The sequence below is a fragment of the Montipora capricornis genome, chromosome 10 (assembly GCF_036669925.1).
Source record: "Montipora capricornis isolate CH-2021 chromosome 10, ASM3666992v2, whole genome shotgun sequence".
Taxonomy (NCBI): domain Eukaryota; kingdom Metazoa; phylum Cnidaria; class Anthozoa; order Scleractinia; family Acroporidae; genus Montipora; species Montipora capricornis.
Window position 1 is genome coordinate 14,014,159 of NC_090892.1, and position 17,500 is coordinate 14,031,658.

General features: G+C 39.9%; 1 protein-coding gene and 2 pseudogenes across 2 annotated transcripts in view; 1 reads left to right on the top strand and 2 right to left on the bottom strand.

Annotated features, from left to right (window-relative positions):
* Positions 1 to 1,118, bottom strand: part of LOC138021412 (cytochrome c oxidase assembly protein COX18, mitochondrial-like) — a 401,574-nt gene extending 400,456 nt beyond the window's left edge. For both annotated transcript variants that reach the window (XM_068868278.1, XM_068868277.1), the window contains exon 1: positions 1,109 to 1,118. The gene's annotated coding sequence lies outside the window, so the exon portion shown is untranslated. The remainder of the gene's footprint in view (positions 1 to 1,108) is intronic.
* Positions 1,119 to 6,565: 5,447 nt separating this feature from the next.
* On the top strand, positions 6,566 to 13,795 carry LOC138019242 (histamine H2 receptor-like; annotated as a pseudogene).
* Positions 7,828 to 9,383, bottom strand: LOC138018623 (uncharacterized; annotated as a pseudogene).
* Positions 13,796 to 17,500: the final 3,705 nt, after the last annotated feature.

Below are 17,500 nucleotides of genomic sequence, written 5' to 3' on the forward strand. Positions count from 1 at the left end.
GTCTCGTGGCGATCGGTTGCAAACCACCTTTACGAATTTTATGGTGACCAAATTTTGACACTTTGTATCTTTCAATTTTATAAAACTCCGTGTCGAAATAAAGATGTTACTTCTTCCTACGTATAACAATCCCTACCTAATCTCTTCAATCTTTCTATTGGAACCAACACTTTGCCACGAGACCTGAAAATTGCTGACGTCTCTCCTATATTCAAAGAGCAGCACAATTACCGACCAATAGGTTGTTTGCAACCAAATCTCTAGAGACATATAACAATGCTGTAATGCACAATTGCTGGTGGAAGAACAAAGAAGCTAATGAGAGATCTTTTGTTTTCGTCCACCAACATGGCGGCGATGAGGCAAAGTGAAAGCTACCTTTATCTGTTACACGCACAATGGCCACCCAGTACGTGATGGATAAGTTCACCGAGCAGCGAGAACCTAAGGCTTATAACTTTAGAAATTCTGATTTAAACGTTAAGATGGAAGTTGCTCGTAAGCAACTTCGCTTTCACTTAAAAATATTGCCTCGTTCAGTGAATGCCCTTAAGAATTAATTACAGCGTAACATTTAAGTTTTCATCGACAACAACCATTAAGTTACTTTAATATGCACTGTAAGTCGTGCATTTTAGAATTTATAAGATATTTTAACTTACACAATATACATGCAAAGATTTCAGGTTGTCGTTTGGCTTAGAGCACGTCAATAGGGTTTTGCATGACCGTGTCACGTGACCTTGTCGATTAAAAAAAAGGCAAAGCTTGCCATCCAGCGACTGTTTTCCATATAAATGTCACTTACGTTTTTAAGCATTAAAATCACTGTAAAATTTCTCACATAAATGTCAGTGGCCTCAAAATTGTCAATTTTTCTAATTTCATCACGCTCTTTCATTGGACAAGTCACAGTTACATCAAATACAGAGCATGAAAATGGTCAATAATTCGAAAAAGTGGATGAGCCAGATATTGAAGAAGCGCGGTGTTTGACACTTTGAAACTGCAGACCGCGGACTACAGACTAACCCTAAATCACAGTTATTGAAAGCTAACTGTTCTAAAATGGGTGCTTAGACTTAAATACTGCTTATCAGCGCTATTTGTAGGCAGCCTGCAGTCTACGGTCTGCAGTTATCATAGACCTGAAGGGGGAGAAGAAATAAAATACTGAAGTTCGAACTTCAGGATTATGTGGCACGTGTCCCAAACAGAGTGCAGAATGGTCAAATCAGCGCAGATAGTTGAAATAAGTGCAATAGTGTTTTAACTCACGTGGTCAGTAACCTTGTTTTTTTCACCGAAACGAAAGAAAACGTTTACTTGATAATAGAGCCTCAATAGCCCATTTCCGAGTTGCTGCATGCCTCAGTTTCAAAGGGAGTCCTGGTGCACAACCATTCAAATGGAAATGAGTTGCGTATTCTTATGCAAATAAAACTCCATTTGCCTTTCAATAGTTGAGCACCAAGACTCACTTCGAAACCGAGACAAACAGCAACTCGGAAATGAACTAATTCCCGGAGGATTAGTTGGGTACAACAACATGGCTGCCGTGCCATTATATAGGTACACCCACATGACCGCCGTGACGTCACGTGAAAACACTCTTTTAAAAAAAGGTAAAAATTTTTCATGTATATCATTAATAAGTAATCGTATAATTTTGAGTACAATTTGGAATAAATAAGCACTCGTAATTTTTTCAAAGACTAAGAATTGTTTGAATTTGAAAAAAATTACTCGCTTATTACTGCTCGCTTATTACTGCTTATTTTATTCCAAATTACACTCGAAATCATATCATTGCCTATACTAATTAATCGACTGTCACATGTACGGCTTTTAGGTAGAACAGATTTCTTATGTAAATGCATTTGTAAATTCATGAAATTACAGCATATAAATAAAGCAAATCGTTACTCGCTACTCGTTAATCGCACTGAGCGGCTGGGCCATGTGGAAAAATTATTTAAATAGTGAGAACATATCTCTCCACTTATGTCAAGGTTTGACCCTAATTAAATGCATATCCAGTTTTGATATCCAACACGAAGTGTCTCTTTTAAGTCTAAGCATTTGCTACCTATTTTCAACAACAAGATAAGGATAAAGGTTAGCTTTGGTTTTAGCTTTGGGTAAATGCAGCAGTTAATCTTTCCTTAAAGAGCAGCATCTGGGGGACACTTTGTGACGTAAATTGTCTGTATTTCGAGTCACGAATGACGCTGAAGTTGGCGAGAAAAGTAAGGGGACACTTCGGGACGCTGATTGAAATCCGCGGGCATCTAATTAGGGTCATACCTGGACATCAAGATATTTAGGTTGTACTCAAGAAACAAATGCACACATAAACACACGAAGAAACATATTTAAACTGTGATAAAAACATACACAAACACTGTACAAAGACGAATAAACAAAGAAGCAAAAACAAATACATTAGCTGATACAAATAGTTGATATCGACTTGAAGTGGGATTGCATCGTCGAAAAAACAAAAACTGACTAGATTAATACAAAACGAAAGGGGTTCAATTTAAAAAAAACCTTACCATTCACATGCATAAAAAGAATAACCCTACCCAAAAAAAGTCAAAAACCGTTGATCTTTTTGGAGAAAATTCACACAGAGTATAATGCACTTGTCAATAGGCCAGTTTTGTATTCTAACGATTGGACTGGATCTAGCATGAAATGGAGGCTAATGCGGGCAAATTAATTTGCATTTGAAAAGATTTGCCCGCCTTAGCCTCCATTTCAAGCTAGATCCAGTCCACACGTGAGCATTCGAAACTGGTCTATTCAAACTACGGGCGATTTTCGTGTGCTGGCTTGCAGTCGTCACGCCCTTTCATCCAATCAGAAAGGAGCAAATGGCATGACGGTTGCAAGCCTGCACATGAAAATCCAGCTACGCATCCTTGGAGCTTCGAATGCTGGATTTTTTGACATCATTTGAGGTCTAGCACTTCGAGTTTTCAACAGATTTCAGATATATTGGTTTGAGAGGAAACCTCTCCTACTCTCTGGGAATTTTTTGGTGAAAATCGGCTCGGTGCTGGAGCGATCCGAAATCGAGCTTTCCACCCTTGTCTTTCTATTGGTACGCTTAGTTGAACGTCGAACACAAACCCTTCAAATCACTAAAATTCAGCCACAAGGATTACCACAAACAACACTTCAGGTAAAAATACTTAGATTTCATGGACTTGGATTTTATCGAAATTATGCGAAAGACTTAGATATTAACGGTCACAGAGTTTATCCGGGCCCCCGGTGGACAACTTAACGTGGAAGTGAATAATTCAGTTTGAAATCAAAAGCTCTGTGGAAATGAAGAGAGAGAAACGTACAGCCCTACTTAACGATACAAATAAGCGTTTGCCATTCTTCATAGCAAGTGGGCATGATGGGGGAAAGAATAGATGATTAAAAAAGATTTCATAGCTTACCTTCTCTGTTGTCACTGCCATGTTGACGCTGGAACGTTTTTCGATGCTTTGACCCAGTCCTACCCCGTTGAGACTAGCGTTACAAGCCCCACGAAACATCGCCGCTAATTTTAACAATCTGTTACTGTCCCCGTTCCCCCGGAAAAATGCACAAGTCCAAAAGCGTAAAACCACCGCCATGTCCCCGATACTCCCCCGCTATGTCCCGGGGTGGAGTGGGGTCGTGGCTTCAATTGACTAGTGCATCACTAAACGAAGCAGACTGTTTACAAAGGGACTGAGTGGCGCAAAACGATTTTAAAATAGACAAGAAAAAAAAACAATATGATATCAATGTTAGCGTTAAATTTAAATTCAGGTTAATTTTAATTTCAACCTACAATAAGCCATTTTTATTTCAAACTAGGTTGAAATTTAAATTAGGAAACATCAACAAAAATCCATCAATTATTAGCAAATACGTGTGATATATTGGTAAGTAAATTGGTCCTAGAGGTGAGTGGATGAACTTAGTGTAGCTACAATTTTCATGAGTATTTTATAAAACCCCAGAGGTTGTTAAGTCTAGGCACTGACTTTAAATGGTTAGCACTAAGGTTGGTGTTAGGCATACTGTGCATGATATTTCTATCTCAGGGCTTTTTAGAAGGACATTGTTCATTTATGAATCTCCTTAGGAGGGCAGGGGACAACAATATTGAAATATCTTCAAAAGGAATAAAAGAACTGAAACATACATGAAGTATTGTTTATTGTTAATTTGCTTAGTTATTTGCTCTATCTTTTGCTTACTCAGTTCGAATTTGTAATAATCAAAAGCAAGTGAAAACAAAACTTTGAAAAGTCAGGAAAAAGGATGTCATAATCTCTTGACCAGAAGCCATTTTGTAGGCTCTTGTAAGTGTTATTCTTTTGAATTATCAAATAAAATATTTGGGGTTTCTTTTAATTTCGCTGAGTCTGTTTGTAGTGGTAAATCCAAACTTTGTTATTATTTTGGCACAGTTCCCTCCAAGTTGTACAATTTGAGCAAGTAGCACATTTAGATGAAGGGGCGTTTCTTTTTCCATTTTATTAATTTTCAGCGCCACATAATCCTGAAGTTCGAACTTTAGTCTTCTTTTTCTTCTCACCCTTCAGGTCTATGATAACTGCAGACCGTAGACTGCAGACTGCCTAAAATAGCGCTGATAAGCAATATTTAAGTCTAAGCACCTATTTTACAACGGTTAGCTTTTAATAACTGTGATTTAGGGTTAGTCTGTACTCCACGGTCTGCAGTTTGCAAGTGTCAGACACCGCTCTCCTTCAATATCTGGCTCATCCACTTTTTCGAATTATTGACCATTTTCATGCTCTGTATTTAATGTAACTGTGACTTGTCATTTGTGGCTTTTTGATTTCTTTTCTCCGAGAGATTCCGAATACCACTTCGTACGGCATTTTGGCAATGGTTCTGTGAATGGTTATGCGTTATTTCCAACAGAAATAAGAAAACGCTTCGGGAATACTTCCAGTGCTGCGAGACAGTCGACTGAAAGGTTTTTCCTAGCAGTGGCGGAAGAACGGATTTCGCGGGATTTTGCGGAAATTTAAGCTCTTACAGTCGAACCTGTATATAACGGCCCTGTATTAAGCGGCCAGTTTTCAAAGTCCCGATTTTTTGCTTATACCAACGCTGTATTTGTTACCTGTTTTACGCGGCCACCCTGTAGCAGTCCTATATTTGTCTTTCTTTGTTATTTTTACCTGTATTAAGTGGCCACCCTTGAAAAGAAACTCATTTTATGCGGTATTTTATTGTTTAAAATGCGATTCATTATCACTATATAGCAGTGTCGACAGCTAGCGACTTGCTCTACAAAAACAAGTTTCAAATGCCAAAACGCCAGACGTACATGTTCGATTTTATTAAGTCGCCGTAATTCTTACTCTATGACTTAAACTTGTACAGTATTGTATAAAATTTTACTTTTAATTAGCAACATTTCCGTTATAACTGCTCATTGAACGCAACAACCATGAAATGACGGAATGAGATCTTTTTATATGAACTGTAAGTCATAGAAATACAGCCGACTGTGTACCGTAGAAGAGGAAAGGGCAATTTATTGCACAATACTTTTACACCGTGTTACGTATATTATACCGTTAAGTTTACAAGTTTGCAACTTTGTTTAAAGTATCGATCGCTTCAAAGAGTGTTGATTGTCCTACTGTTTCCATGCATGAAGTGTTTTTGTATGATACGCCATTAAATTGGCATTAGACCACGCCCATTGAGTATTTTTAGTGACCCTGTATAAAGCAGCCACTTAAGCGGACAGTTCCTGAAGTCCCAAGGGTGGCCGTTATATACAGGTTCAACGGTATTTAATTCATCCCTTTAGAACTGTAAGTATATGATATCATTACACTATGTTTATATTACAGACTTTCAATTTTATACAGAAGAATTAAATGAATTATCAGTTTAAATTTCCGCAAAATCCACGATTCCGTTGCGGTAAAATCCTTCAATCGACTCACGGTCTTGCAGCACTGGAAATATCCCCGAAGCTTTTTCCTAAATGATGTTGGAAATGGTGGATTTCGCGGTTCTAGTTTGAATTTTTACCCAAAGAACAACCTTTTTCAAATGTTATGTTGAATTGCAACCAGCATGTCCATGTCTGAAGTCTTTTAAATAGTGATGTGATAGAAATTCAACGGATCCCATAAAAAAGATGACAAGGGACAAAAAAAAATGACTCTCTTGCCTGAAAAGTAGTTAATTGTTTTATAACAGTAGTTTTTGCCGGAGTCGCTAAATAAATCATAGTCCAACAGTAGCTTTCCGTCGTTTATAATTCTAGTACGCTCTAAATATTGCAATTTGGCAACGAAAATGATGATCTATTTTGCTCTCATTCAGTTTAAGCAACTGTTAGTGTACTTTCTTATTCCTTCAATCTCGGATTGCGTTAACTCTATATCGTGGGTACCTATTTCACAAAACAATGCAATAAGAATGTGGCTTTTCAACATTTACTTTTTCTTTTTTTTTCACAAAACCAAAGCAATCGCCATCGGTAAGCTGTTAACAGGTTGCGTATACTAAATATTAGTGCACGTGTTCACTTCTAATTTTGACGTAACGGGACACGCAGTAAGTTTTCTGGTGTCAGGTGCTGCATTCACTTCTTATGAGTTCCAGTTTACGTTGATTCTGTTCGTTTCTTTCACATTTTGCCTGCACGTTTCCCTTTTTCCATTTGTCTACACCACCGCAATTCCATTTCTACGTAAAGCAAGGTAAGGATGCAGAGGATGGTTTCAACAATTATCCTCTCACCTTTTCGAAAACGTTATTTTTGCAAGTCTTTCGCATGCAATATGAGGCAGTCAGTGAACTTTTTTCGGGAGCAAATATTTCTTGAAAGAGATCTTTAAGCTAAAAAGTTTTGATAAAAGGAAGATTTAACAATTTAAGGTAAGGCTGACATGAAGAAATACGCTGATCGATGAAAATTTGATGCAATGAGGCTAGAGGCTGATGCGGAAATATTCTTTCAAATATGCAAAGTACTTGGCACATAATGACATGGGAAACAAGTCGGATAATAAAACCAGCGAGCTACATAAACTTGCTCGCCTACATAGGCTCTTTTCGCAGTCTTGGAAACTGTTCATACCTTAACATAGCCGAATTCAATAATTGTTTTATTCTTCTTTAGCATCATAATGCATATTTGAGCTCCTTCAACCGTTTACGGCGTGGTGTAACGTCATTTTACCAAGCTTCAAACGACTGACGTCGTCAATCTTATTGGGAGAATAAATTGTCGGTCCTAAAATGACGAGACGTAATTTAGCTGCATGATCAAAAACACCGAGGAAAAAATAAAATAACAAACTATGCAAATTAGTACTCCCTGTTTCAGGTGACAGCAAAAACGCTACAAAATAATGGCATGATCATCTACCGTTCTCGTCTTGAAAATGAAAAAAAAAAAATTGGTTATGTAAAGGACACAGGCCTTCGATGCTAAATACTAATTTTTTTCCTCGACAAATACACTACTCATGACAGTTTTTCCTGGGAAGCTGGCACACACTTTCCATGCCGAATGACTGAGATCCATCACGAAATGATAACGCCAAGTACATTTTTAGTACTACTATCGTTTTCGTATGCGATGCCGTCGTCCTCTCTTACTTACTAGGGAGTTTAAGCAAAGACGACGACGACAGCCACGAAAACGCCACAAAGCAAAAGGTTTAATTAGCGAAAACAATAGTTCTGCAAGCCCTGCACGTGCGTTTTATATTTTGAGAGTCAGACATCGCTTTGCCGGTCTCGTCTTGACAACGACGTGAAATGATCAAATTTGAGGTCATGTGGAGGACGAGAGCACTTGACGATGAATTTTCAATTTTATCTCTAAATATCCACACCGTTCTCACCAATTTTATTACTGGAATGTGAACTCACACTTTCCAAACCGAGCGACATGCAGTAATCGCAAAATTATTACAGTAACAGGAAATAGATTTCACTATAAAAGTTAACGTTAAAAAACAACAACGACGTTTCGACCGTTCGACGCTCATTTTCAAGTTGAACAGTAAATTTTTTTGAATGCGCTAAAATACATGTAATCGATTATAAAAAATGCTAATAAGATACTGACCAAAACTCTAAAATATTTACCTAAAAACAATACAAACACAAAAGAATAAAAAAAAATTGCGGCATTAAGAAACGCTAAGTAAATAACTTCGCGCTTATCGAGTCACAAAATCAAGCAGTCAAGTTTACTCTGACGCTTCCTTAAAATCTCAAAGTTGTTTCCAATGGAATCCGGATCCCCTCCGTGCTCGTCCTTTACGTGGTAGCCGATTGTTGATCGCTTATGTTCCTCCACACGTTGAGTGTAGGTGTCGACTCGTGAAGCCGACATAGTATGTATCACACAGACCACACTTGTAATAATAAACAACGTTTTGTTGGTTTACAATTGGAGGTTTATGTTCCTTCGGCTTGAAATTTCCTTTGATCTTTCTGCTTACATAAACAGGCTGGACGACGGCATTAATCTTTCGACTGAGATCGCTGAATTGGTGTCTTACCGCATTTGCCGATTTCTGGTCTTTGAACGGTAACACAATTCTGATGGGGGCATCTTGTTCATCGGATACTTGCTGTTTAGAACACACATTCTCAGTAACTCTCATTTCGACAAAATTTCTGATGGTGTTCTCTATGAGGGTTTCAGGATAATGCAGGCGAGCAAAAACCATTTTGAGACGTTCGCATTCTTGATGGAAAAACTGCCAATTCGATGAGAGTTTGAAAGCACGGTTTAACATTGTCTTCAGTAGAGAATGTTTATACTTGACGTCAACATGGCTTTGATAATGCAATAAAAGCCCAGTATCGGTTGGTTTCACGTAGACCTTCGTCTCTAGTCGTGGACCATTTCTGATGATCACCATGCCAAGAAAGGGAAGCTTGCTGTTGTCTTCGAGTTCCATTGTGAAGCTGAGTGAGGGGTTTTATATTTCATTCAGTGTTAACAAGAATTCAGAGGCAGAAGAAACATCGGGCATTTTGCTGAGAGTGTCGTCGACATATCGCTTATAGAAAGCAGGCATCTTGTTTTGGTCTTTCAATTTTTCTTCAATATGGCACATAAACGCATGTGCCATTAGTGGTCCGAGGGGAGAGCCCATGGCAACCCCATCCACCTGCTCATACAAGTTTCCTTCGACTTGGAAAAGCTGGTTTTTCGTAGCAATCTCTAACAGCTCTATAAGGTTGTTGAACCAATCGTCTTTGAAAGCTTTCTCCGCTAGGATTTCGATAGTTTCATTCACTTGTACGTTTGTGAAAAGAGACGAAACATCATATGACACTAAAATGTTCTGTTCATCGACTTTCATCCCCTGAAGGTTATCAGCAAACGAGAAGATGTCAGGAAACAGGAAATAATATTTTTAAACAACGTTCTCGTAGCCCTCGTCGTCGTCCGCGTAGCTTAAGCAACGACAACGGCGACGGCAACGAAAACGTCACAAATTTGCATCTTTAGTGGGCAAAAACAATAGCTTTGCACGCCCTGCACGTTTGTTTTTCACTGTTGTCGTCGTCAGCAAAACAACTACGTGAAATTGCCAAATTTGAGGTTTTTTAATTTATGAATAACGTCAGCACTTGAGGATAAATTTTCATTTTCTCCCCTAAATTAAGCGACGTTCCTACCAGTGTCATTTTTGAGGAACTACCACACCCCTGTCAATGACATATTTAAAAGGTTGAAATAGTCACAAAGCGATTAAAACGACGCGAATTTATATTTTGAGATGATGTGTCGTCGTTGTTCTTGCGTAAGCTCCCCACTTATTCGCGGCTCAATAAATGTCCACCACTAGCCACCTCCAATTCGGTGAATACTTGTCAAATACCGTTGTTTTGCGGCGCTCTCTCTGACGACCACGTCGTACATCTTTAAATCCCTTATTAAGGGCCCACAGACGGATTTTTCGCGGGTTGCTAGGGAAGTGAAATGTTACTTCGGGTGACTGACGTTATCATATCGTGAGCTGACCAGAAAACCCACTCACCGACCTGGAAGACTTGATAAAAATCTCCCAATTGTTGTTTGCATCGAAGGTTTTTCCTCACCCTTCTTCGAACTCGTTCTCAGATCAACCGCGCATGCGTAAACAAACCTACTTCCGGTTTGAGAAAAAGCTAAATTTCCGTCGGTCTTTAAATCGAATTAATTTTTTTAATATGGCAAGTTTCACAGAAATACAGAATATGGCTAAGCATTGATTTTTTTTCAAATCATCTTTTTTGAAAATGTTATGGGTATTTCAGAATCGTTTATCTCTCTAAAAAAAACATTTTTCCAAATAAAAAGAACCATGCTTGACTGGATGCAAAAACGAATACAAATTATCAAACCACTGATTAAATACCCAAATTGTGTAGCACGTAGACAAATTTTGACTTTTCTTTTATTGGTCACGTGACCATGGGCGTGGCATAATGACGTCATGGTCATTGGTTTACAAAAGTTGGAAACTGACCAAAAGAATGCCAAATTCTCTCTAATTACATCCTTGGCAACGCACCCCCGCAAAAAAGTCATAGTTGTTTACATGAGAAAACTTCGATAACGGGATGACCACTTGATTTCGTATCGCGTTTAGATGATGCTCACTTGATTTTATATCGTATGTGCATGTGACACCCGTTCCAGGCCACCCAGAGGACAAGTATGAGTTTTCCTCGTTTACCTGTCACTGTTGCAAGAATTTGTACCCAAATGAAACTCTCGCTCCAGTACAGAAACCGGAGTCAACTAGCGCCGGTATAACGTGTTCTTTCATGACATTTTGTGATGGTATCATGTACTAAACGAATGCAGAGCCACAATAGGGAACCGGAGGTAACTCGCTCTGGGATGAACGTCGCTGGAATTATGTAAAGTCTCCTCAGACTAATACCTTCTTGCGCTCTCTTTCTACAGATTAATGAATAAGATGGCTGATAATTCATTGGATAAGCAAAATGGGACGCTGTTTGAAGGACGATCAAGAAAGTTTTCTCCATCGGAGTGCATTGCTTGGCTTTCAATACTTTGCACAATAGGTATTGCCACAGTAACGGTCAATGGCCTTGCAGTCATTGTTTACCTCAAAGAGCCCAGTCTTCGCAAGCGTAGTATGTACCTGGTGATCAGTCTGGCGATAGCAGAATTGTGTGTTGGGGGAATCTCACTGAGCATAGACGTGTTCATTTCAGGACTTGCTTGCAGCCTTTGGGAGAACTATTCGTCGCCAGCATGGGAAAGTATTTTAATTGCTATCCTTTTGTCCTTTTCAGTAGCCTCGGTGACAAACCCGGCTGTAATTTCTTTGGAGCGCATGCACGCCACGTTCCGTCCATATGCGCATCTTCTCCTCAAAAAGTGGAGTTTTGAAGCATCCATTGCATTCATCTGGTTTACCCGCTGTGCTAAACTCCGCTTCCATGTGTCTATACACCCTTTTTATATTAGACGGTCTGTGGGAGTCTTACTCATATTTGTCAATATTGGCTGGTTGCACTTTTATTATCCTTGTTTCGTATTCGTCGATCGTCGTCAAAATGTACTGCGGAACTCGTCCTCAGCACCACGGCGCAGTACGTCGAGAAAGAAAACTGACCAAGACACTTTTCATAGTAACAGTTGTATCTTTAGCTTTGTTGCTGCCTTACACTCTTTCATATTTTCTCGTATTCTCCAAAAGACCTCTCCTTGGGTTTTCCGGTCAAACAATTCACTTTAGTTTCTTTTTGACAACTTTAGCTTATGCCAATTCACTAGTCAATCCCATTTTGTATGCCTATAGAATCCCAGAATTCAAAAGAGCGATGTCTTCATTTTTGCGCTGTAGACCACGAGATCAGGTTTTCCCTCAAAGTGACTCTTAACTTTTATGACTCTTGCTTCCGATCATCTCAATTACCTTGAGTTGGGTATCCGAATCTATCAAAGAGTTTGGTCGGTCTGTAGTAGTTATAGATGCTATCAAGACCCAACTGTGTCATCTCGCAATTCAAGGTGTTATACGATCGCCAGCACACCTTTACAGCTGTTTATATCCTGTATTAGCCTGTGTACATTCGCCTCTTCCCCTGGAAAAAATCGGGCTAATCCTGTATATGCTCATAACGTAATGTAGATAGTTGAATATATTTAAAACTTCAATTGAAATGCGCGTATTTTCTGATTTAAGTAACACTGACTACTTTAAAAACAAATGTAACTTTGAAAATCAGGTTGAAATGTGATGTGGAGTATCATCATCAAAGTGGAAGTAGTGGTAGTTGGACAGTAGTAATTGTAATATATATATATTACACATAATCAAATCAACCATTGATATGCTGCTATTCCTGTTGAGCGAACACACGGCGGTTATTTAAACTAAGTACGCGATGCGTACATGTGTTAACTGCAAAATATAAATACCATAGCTTTAATTAATATTCGTACGGAGTCAGTACATATCTATCTCGATTGGAGGCAATGTTTTTTTCGAGTGAACTGTTAAAGATTAAACTAGACGGAAGTGCTATAAGAGCGTTCGCTGGAAGGTAAGGGAATTATTGTGAAAGAAAATAAAAGTGAAGATTGTTTAACTGAAATGAAGAAATTTTTCAGTTGAGACACGAGTTCAAGCATCAATTAGTATGTAGAAAAGTCAATTAACAATATCTAGTGTAGGTAAGCCCTTTGATCGAGGTTTGGTGTTGGCCTCCCTCAACAAAAACTAGTTGCGCAGAAAGCCTGTTTTTTCTGCTTCCGATAAAGTTTTACTCGGAATACAGTTTTGCAATAATAATACGTTTATTCTCTCTTTGGAAGCATTTGCTAAATTACAAGAGGGGTCAGTATCTAGAACATGCATAGTGGCACGAGATTGCAAAACTTACAAGGACAAAAATAACGGTTACCCGTACTTGAAAGTAATAAACTTTTAAGTGCGCAGAAGTCTGTTGTTGTTGACGCACTTCCTAGCTGTACCCGAGCGGAGACCGTATCCATGGCTGACGCTTGATCGTTCAGGAAGCAGACCAGCAATGCAGGGAGACGATAATACCGATAATGCCTGAGCAAAGCGTTCGCAAGCTTGACCTCGGCGTTCTAACAGTGTCTGCAAGCCCGAACGAAGCGTTTGGCAGAATAATAAGAATAATGCGCAAAGCTTCCCTTTGAACGGATTCAATTAGATCACTAAGGTAATCGGGCAAGCCAGCCCAAACAGGGGACGTATAATCTAAGACAGGGCGTACTAGGCTACAGTACACTTGCAATATATACCTCTTGACTTGATAGACCTGATTTAACCAGGGGCCCGTTTCTCGAAAGTCCCGATAACTTTTCGGGCGAAAAGCCATTTGCGAAACTGGCAACCGCTTGTTTTGGAAAGCCGATCTTTTAACATGTTTTAAAGGTAACAAAAAGAAATTCTCTCCATTCTTGAGATACAAAGGGAATTGTGACACCCGAGAATGGTCCGTTTGGATGGACCATTAACGCATATAGACGCTTGCGCGCACGTTTGACAATATATTCACAATGGTAACCCCACGACAAGTCAGACGCAATGTACACCCCTGGTACCTTATCGGTAGAAACCTGCTCTATGGGCAAGCCATTGATGAATATTGGGGTTGTTGAAAAGGGCTTGTACCTGAGGAACTCAATAAGCATATCTTTACATTTAGGGCCATTTAACCGCGTGCCATGTTCCTCTGAGGAAGTGCCAATTTCATTTGCTATTATTGGCAGCATGCTGCATGAATACCTCTGAATGATCTCAACTATTGTTATGGTCATCTACATATTTTGCTCTTAGATTAAAGTTACTAGTTAACTTATTCACCAGGACTGCAAACAGAAATTGGATGCGCGGAAACAGACTCGCTGTTAAAGTGAATCCAGGCCATTCTGATCGACCGTGAGTGTTAATTTACAAGTCGCATATCATGTGCAAAAAACATTCCGATTTCAAAATACGTGTTCTGTTTTTGTTTTGTTTTGTGGGTGTGTCTGGAAACAATTCATTCTATTAAATTACTTAGTCTTAAAATGGAATTGGAATACAACGAATTTTCCTGATTGCACTGTTGCACAATGCTAGGTTTTCAACCACGTGATGAGACGGCCATGTTGGTGTACAAAACAGTAGAAAATGACCCCACAAGTTTTGCAGAATATTTATAGAGTTAACTTCCCAAAGGACATTTTACTGCATTGTTCTGTACACCAAATTGGCCACCGTGACGTTCTGTAAAAGTTTCTTTAACAGTTTATCAACCAGTTCCTGGCGGCGGTCAGAAAGCTTAGTTAGGCCCGATTCAACCAAGGCCTCGTTATATATGAGCAAAGAGGAAAAATGATGCACATAGCCCGCTTTTGAACTCCTTCAAGCTCGTTGGAGAGGTACACGGGGAGACCGTCATGAAAGACAGGACGGGCGTACTCTGTGATCGGACGAATATAATTGCGGAAAAAATGGACTAACTCACGGGAACCAAGACCAGCGCGTTTAAGCTGAGATAAGCCGTACAAGCGCTTTTTAGCCTTCTTAATAATCAAGTCAATGTGACAATTCCATTTCAAATCACTGGAGATGTTAAGGCATAGTATTTTGGCACTAGTAACTAAATCAATAGGCATGCCATTAACAACAACTGGATCGAAAGAAGTAGGGTTCTAGTTTGCATTTCGTCTCATTTAGTTGGAACTTATCCACGGTCGCGCGGCTTGCTAGGGTATCAACAACAGCTTGAATGTGACTGTCTTGGTTCTTACTTATCGTCTCCGAAATGGTGGTATCATCAACATACTTCCAGAGATCGGTGCCAGGAACATCGAGTTCGTTGATCATGATGAGGAACCCCCGCCCATTCCGAAAAGCAGTCATGGCCGAGTTTGACACGCTGTTTGCGCGAGGTGAGAAAGTCGGTAATCCATAAGATGACAGCATCAGGGATGTTATATATATATTCAGCTTCCTGACCAAAATCCGGTGGTGGATGAGGTCAAAAACTTTTTTAAAATCAAAAAGAATCACCCTCACAGACGCCCCGTTACCGTCAGTAGCACTATACCAGGCATGAGTCATGCTAACTAGGGCTTCGGTTGTACTTGAACGGGGGACAATGACCTTAGCGAGTACAGAAGGTTTAACATAGCGATCAACCACAAAGTCCTCAGCCGACTTGGAAAGGACAGTTGTAAGTGAACTTGGTCTCAAGTGCTTGTTAACGTCATAAACAGGGGTCTGCTTAGGAATGGGGGCAACGTTGGCATGCTTCCAGGACTGAGGCAACCGAGCCTCCAAGTATGAGCAATTAAGAATATCAGTGACCACTGGGGCCAGTAAGTCTGCGCTCTCTTTTAAAAGCTAGGCGGGCACGCCGTCAGGTCCAGAAGCTTTGGCAGGATTAAGGGTGATGAGCTTCTTTAGAACACAAAACTTGGTAACAATCGGCGTGTCAGTGTGTTGAGCGGGAACCGAAATTCTAGGATCCAATGGAGTAAAAATATTCATTGGAGCAAGAAAAGCATTGTTAATGACGTTTGCAAGGACCGCATTGCTAACTAGAAACAGGCCCTGAGTCAATATGCTTCAAGATAGATATCGGATCCGTGCGCGTAGCTAATTCCATCCCGCCAAGCGACTTAACTTCTTTCCACCACCTACGCGGTTCACATTCCCTCAGCTGTTCGACTTTAGACTCATAATATTTAGCACGACAAGACTTCTGTAAGCGATTGACACGGTTCTGAAGGCGGCGGAAACAATCTTTATCTCCACGAGCAAGGGCTGTTTGGCGCTCGTGAATTAAGGATTTCAGTTGTGGTTCATTGGCAATGATCGTCTTGGATTTAAGAGGAAGTACAAAATCCAAGCCGGTCTTGATTATGGTTTCTAGCACGTGTGTTTTGTCTTCACATGACTCTTTGCATCCTACCAGACGACCAAGGTCGACTTCGTAAGTAAGTAAGTAAACTTTATTTAAACACGGAGAATCGTCAGTTAAGCTAAAAAAAAAGTATTGGGGCAAATTATTCCACAAACAGGCCCCGCTATAACAGAAACTTCGTTTAAAATAATTAGTTTTTGGCTTGGATAGAGTAAGTTTGCCTTCTAAGTTTCTCAAGTTATATTCAGCATCTCGTTGACTGAAAAGGCGTTGAAGGTATTCCGGGGCAAGATCGTGAATTGTTGAGGTAAGTCCGCATGGCCAGACGATTTATTGTCCGCAAGTCTCTAGATTTCAGCAGGATTTTATTCCTCGGACCATCCTGTCTAGCCAGAGGCCGTACTTCCACGGTATCGTGATCGGAGAGCCCAAAAGGAGGCAACTTCTTAGGCACATCGTAAAAGATTAGAAGACTAGTTCTAGATTACTCTGTCCACGAGTTGGAAAAGGGACAGTTTGACGAAGACCAAAAACGTTCCTTAAACGACAGCAGTTTAACTTGTTGAAATCCCCCAAAAGAAAGAGGCCACAGTCAGGAAAAAAGGCTTCGATTTTTGATAGTGACTCGTACAGGTAGTCTAAAATCAAGGAGTCGTTTGCGCTCGGCGGATGGTAAACAGTTCCAACAATAATAAATAGTATGCCCCTAGGGAGCCGCTTGGGGCGGATTTTAACCCACAAGACTTCAAAGTTCTCGTCCATAAAGTCGGATAAAACATCATATCGGAGATAGAATCGCGGACGTACATACAAATACCTCCATGATCGCTACTTACCCTGTTTATAGGGATGATATTGTAGCCCGAAACCAACACGAAATTATTATCTATGTGGTTTTTGAGCCATGTTTCCGTGATGCAATAGAAGTCCAGATTTGCATTGCAAATGGCACTAGAACTTCGTCGATCTCTGGTGAAAGAGACATCACATTCGAGAGCATAAATATGCCGGCAAAAGCGAAGAAGCAGTGCGAAATTTCGTGGGAGCTTCAAGATGAATAACTTTACAGTTAGCGGGAGTATGTCCAGAATTGGACGCCGCAGGTTTAGTTTTACGGCTCGCTGGTCTTGACCTTGTAATGGTGGTTATAATATGGCGCTTGTAAAGTTCTCCTTCTTTAGCTTGCTTGCCTGCACGCTTTCCTCGGTAACGGGGCCAAACTTTCTCCTCTAGGACATCCTTGTTACGAAAGGGAGGGACTTGGACCATGTCGATGAGATAAAGCAGCTAAATGAAGATTAAAAAAATAATAAATAAATTGTTGTACAATGGCACGTACTATACAGACAGAAAAAACATCGCCGATCAGTTTAATACTTATTTCGTAAACGTTGGTAATAATCTTTCTCAAAACCTCCCGACTAGTGCCAAAAATCCCACTAATTACATTAAACAGTCCTATTTAAATAGTTTTGTATTTCGTGGAATCCTTATACATGAAGTGCAGGACATAATAATGGGACTAGACCTCAACAAGTCTTCTATAGGAGTTCCCTCAAGATGTGTC